The sequence below is a fragment of the Manis pentadactyla genome, chromosome 1, assembly GCF_030020395.1.
Source record: "Manis pentadactyla isolate mManPen7 chromosome 1, mManPen7.hap1, whole genome shotgun sequence".
Classification (NCBI taxonomy): domain Eukaryota; kingdom Metazoa; phylum Chordata; class Mammalia; order Pholidota; family Manidae; genus Manis; species Manis pentadactyla.
Genome location: NC_080019.1, coordinates 188,413,355 through 188,418,724, shown reverse-complemented (window position 1 = coordinate 188,418,724; position 5,370 = coordinate 188,413,355).

Sequence of the window (5,370 nt, the reverse complement as noted above, 5' to 3'; positions counted from 1 at the left end):
TAGTATCCCCTCCTCCTCTATTTTTTGGAAAACTCTAAGGAGAATGGGTATTATGTCTTCCCTGTATGTCTGATAAAATTCCGAGGTAAATCCATCTGGCCCAGGGATTTTGTTCTTTGGTAGTTTTTTGATTACTGCTTCAATTTCGTTGCTGGTAATTGGTCTGTTTAGATTTTCTGTTTCTTCGTGGGTCAATCTTGGAAGGTTGTATTTTTCTAGGAAGTTGTCCATTTCTCCTAGGTTTCCCAGCTTGTTAGCATGTAGGTTTTCATAGTATTCTCCAATAATTCTTTGCATTTCCGTGGGGTCTGTCGTGATTTTTCCTTTCTCGTTTCTGATACTGTTGATTTGTGTTGACTCTCTTTTCTTCTTAATAAGTCTGGCTAGAGGCTTATCTATTTTGTTTATTTTCTCGAAGAACCAGCTCTTGGTTTCATTGATTTTTGCTATTGTTTTATTCTTCTCAATTTTATTTATTTCTTCTCTGATCTTTATTATGTCCCTCCTTCTGCTGACCTTAGGCCTCATCTGTTCTTCTTTTTCCAATTTCGATAATTGTGACATTAGACCATTCATTTGGGATTGCTCTTCCTTTTTTAAATATGCTTGGATTGCTATATACTTTCCTCTTAAGACTGCTTTTGCTGCGTCCCACAGAAGTTGGGGCTTAGTGTTGTTGTTGTCATTTGTTTCCATATATTGCTGGATCTCCATTTTGATTTGGTCATTGATCCATTGATTATTTAGGAGCGTGTTGTTAAGCCTCCATGTGTTTGTGAGCCTCTTTGCTTTCTTTGTACACTTTATTTCTAGTTTTATGCCTTTGTGGTCTGAAAAGTTGGTTGGTAGGATTTCAATCTTTTGGAATTTTCTGAGGCTCTTTTTGTGGCCTAGTATGTGGTCAATTCTGGAGAATGTTCCATGTGCACTTGAGAAGAATGTATATCCCGCTGCTTTTGGATGTAGAGTTCTATAGATGTCTATTAGGTCTATCTGCTCTACTGTGTTGTTCAGTGCTTCCGTGTCCTTACTTATTTTCTGCCCAGTGGATCTATCCTTTGCAGTGAGTGGTGTGTTGAAGTCTCCTAGAATGAATGCATTGCAGTCTATATCCCTCTTTAGTTCTGTTAGTATTTGTTTCACATATGCTGGTGCTCCTGTGTTGGGTGCATATATATTTATGATGGTTATATCCTCTTGTTTGACTGAGCCCTTTATCATTATGTAGTGTCCTTCTTTATCTCTTGTTACTTTCTTTGTTTTGAAGTCTATTTTGTCTGATATTAGTACTGCAACCCCTGCTTTCTTCTCACTGTTGTTTGCTTGAAATATGTTTTTCCATCCCTTGACTTTTAGTCTGTACATGTCTTTGGGTTTGAGGTGAGTTTCTTGTAAGCAGCATATAGATGGTTCTTGCTTTTTTATCCATTCTGTTACTCTGTGTCTTTTGATTGGTGCATTCAATCCATTAACATTTAGGGTGACGATTGAAAGATATGTACTTATTGCCATTGCAGGCTTTAAATTCGTGGTTACCAAAGGTTCAAGGTTAGCCTCTTTAGTATCTTACTGCCTAACTTAGCTCGCTTATTGAGCTGTTATATACACTGTCTGGAGATTCTTTTCTTCTCTCCCTTCTTGTTCCTCCTCCTCGATTCTTCATATGTTGGGTGTTTTGTGCTGTGCTCTTTCTAGGAGTGCTCCCATCTAGAGCAGTCCCTGTAAGATGTTCTGTAGAGGTGGTTTGTGGAAAGCAAATTCCCTCAGCTTTTGTTTGTCTGGGAATTGTTTAATCCCACCATCATATTTGAATGATAGTCGTGCTGGATACAGTATCCTTGGTTCAAGGCCCTTCTGTTTCATTGTATTAAATATATCATGCCATTCTCTTCTGGCCTGTAGGGTTTCTGTCGAGAAGTCTGACGTTAGCCTGATGGGTTTCCCTTTATAGGTGACCTTTTTCTCTCTAGCTGCCTTTAACACTCTTTCCTTGTCCTTGATCTTTGCCATTTTAATTATTATGTGTCTTGGTGTTGTCCTTCTTGGATCCTTTCTGTTGGGGGTTCTGTGTATTTCCGTGGTCTGTTCGATTATTTCCTCCCCCAGTGTGGGGAAGTTTTCAGCAATTATTTCTTCTAAGATACTTTCCATCTCTTTTCCTCTCTCTTCTTCTTCTGGGACCCCTATAATACGGATATTGCTCCTTTTGGATTGGTCACACAGTTCTCTTAATATTGTTTCATTCCTGGAGATCCTTTTGTCTCTCTCTATGTCAGCTTCTATGCGTTCCTGTTCTCTGATTTCAATTCCATCAATGGCCTCTTGCATTCTATCCATTCTGCTTATAAACCCTTCCAGAGTTTGTTTCATTTCTGCGATCTCCTTTCTGGCATCTGTGATCTCCTTCCGGACTTCATCCTATTTCTCTTGCGTATTTCTCTGCATCTCTGTCAGCATGTTTATGATTCTTATTTTGAATTCTTTTTCAGGAAGACTGGTTAGGTCTGTCTCCTTCTCTGGTGTTGTCTCTGTGATCTTTGTCTGCCTGTAGCTTTGCCTTTTCATGGTGATAGGAATAGTCTGCAGAGCTGGGACGAGTGACGGCTGGAAGGACTTCCCTTCTTGTTGGTTTGTGGCCCTCCTCTCCTGGGAGAACAGTGGCCTCTAGTGGCTTGTGCTTGGCAGCTGCACGCAGACAGGGTTTCTGCTTCCTGCCCGGCTGCTATGGAGTTAATCTCCGCTGTTGCTGTGGGCGTGGCCTGGCTCGGGCAGCTACTCCAAAATGGTGGAGTCACGTTGGAGCAGGAGAGGCTGGGAGGCTATTTATCTCCGTAAGGGCCCTCCCTGCTCCCTGCAGCCCAGGGGTTAGGGTGCCCAGAGATCCCTGGATTCCCTACCTCTGGATTAAGTGACCCGCCCTGCCCCTTTAAGACTTCCAAAAAGCACCCGCCAAAACAAAACAACCACCACCAAAAAAAAAAATAATAATAATAATAATAAATTTAAAAAAAAATTTTTTTTAATTAAAAAAAAAAAAAATGATGGTCGCTCGTTTTTCTTTATTCTCCGGTGCCAGCCTCAGGCCTCTGCTCACCGGTCTTTCTGCCCTGTTTCCCTAGTACTGCGGTCCCTATCCCTTTAAGACTTCCAAAAAGCGCTTTCCAAAACAAAACAGCAAAAAAGGAAAAAAAAAAAAAAATGGTCGTGCGCTTTTCTTATCTCCTTCGGCACCCGGCCTCCGGTGCCCGTTCACTGTTCTTGCTGCCCTGTTTTCCCAGTATCGAGGGCCCTGCACTCTGGCCCGGATGGCGGGGGCTGGGTGTTCGGCAGTCCTGGGCTCCGTCTCCCTCCCGCTCTGCCTATTCTTCTCCCGCCGGGAGCTGGGGGGAGGGGCGCTCAGCTCCCGCGGGGCCGGGGCTTGTATCTTACCCCCTTCGCGAGGCGCTGGGTTCTCGCAGGTGCGGATGTGGTCTGGATATTGTCCTGTGTCCTCTGGTCTTTATTCTAGGAAGGGTTGTCTTTGTTATATTTTCATAGATATATGTGGTTTGGCGAGGAGATTTCTGCTGCTCTACTTATGCCGCCATGTTCCACCCCTCTATCTCGAATTTACTTTTGTGTATGGGGTTAGACAGTGATCCAGTTTCATTCTCTTACATGTAGGTGTCCAGTTTTGCCAGCACCATCTGTTGAATAGACTGTCATTTCCCCATTGTATGTCCCTGGCTCCTTTATCAAATATTAATTGACCATACATGTTTGGGTTAATGTCTGGAGTCTTTAATCTGTTCCACTGGTCTGTGGCTCTGTTCTTGTGCCAGTACCAAATTGTCTTGATTACTGTGGCTTTGTAGTAGAGCTTGAAGTTGGGGAGTGAGATTTCTCCTACTTTATTCTTCTTTCTCAGGATTGCTTTGGCTATTCGGGGTCTTTGGTGTTTCCATATGAATTTTTGAACTATTTTTTCCAGTTCGTTGAAGAATGTTGCTGGTAATTTGATAGGGATTGCATCAAATCTGTATATTGCTTTGGGCAGGATGGCCATTTTGACGATATTAATTCTTCCTAGCCAAGAGCATGGGATGAGTTTCCATTTGTCAGTGTCCCCTTTAATTTCTCTTAAGAGTGTCTTGTAGTTTTCAGGGTATAGGTCTTTCCCTTCTTTGTTTAGGTTTATACCTAGGTATTTTATTCTTTTTGATGCAATTGTGAATGGAATTGTTTTCCTGATTTATTTTTCTATTGGTTCATTGTTAGTGTATAGGAAAGCCACAGATTGCTGTGTGTTAATTTTGTATCCTTCAACATTGCTGTATTCCGATATCAGCTCTAGTAGTTTTGGAGTGGAGTCTTTAGGGTCTTTTATGTACAATATCATGTCATCTGCAAATAGTGACAGTTTAACTTCTTCAATACCAATCTGGATTCCTTGTATTTCTTTGTTTTGTCTAATTGTTATGGCTAGGACCTCCAATACTATGTTAAATAACAGTGGGGAGAGTGGGCATCCCTGTCTTGTTCCTGATCTCACAAGAAAAGCTTTCAGCTTTTCGCTGTTCAGTATGATGTTGGCTGTGGGTTTATCATATATGGCCTTTATTATGTTGAGGTACTTGCCCTCTATACCCATTTTGCTGAGAGTTTTTATCATGAATGGATGTTGAATTTTGTCAAATGCTTTTTCAGCATCTATGGAGATGATCATGTGGATTTTGTCCTTTTTGTTGATGTGGTGGATAATGTTGATGGATTTTTGAATGTTGTACCATCCTTGCATTCCTGGGATGAATCCCACTTGGTCATGGTGTATGATCCTTTTGATATATTTTTGAATTCGGTTTGCTAATATTTTACTGAGTATTTTTGCATCTACATTCATCCGGATTATTGGTCTGTAATTTTCTTTTTTGGTGGGGTCTTTGCCTGGTTTTGGTATTAGGGTGATGTTGGCTTCATAGAATGAGTTTGGGAGTATTCCCTCCTCTTCTATTTTTTGGAAAACTTTAAGGAGAATGGGTATTATGTCTTCTCTGTATGTCTGATAAAATTCTGAGGTAAATCCATGTGGCCCGGGGGTTTTGTTCTTGGGTAGTTTTTTGATTACCATTTCAATTTCTTTGCTCATAATTGGTTTGTTTAACTTTTATGTTTCTTCCTTGGTCAGTCTTGGAATGTTGTATTTTTCTAGGAAGTTGTCCCTTTCTTCTAGGTTTTCCAGCTTGTTTGCATATAGGTTTTCATAGTAGTCTTTAATAATTCTTTGTATTTCTGTGGAGTCTGTCATGATTTTTCCATTCTCATTTCTGATTCTGTTGATGTGTGTTGATTCTCTTTTTCTCCTAATAAGTTTGGCTAGAGGCTTATCTATTT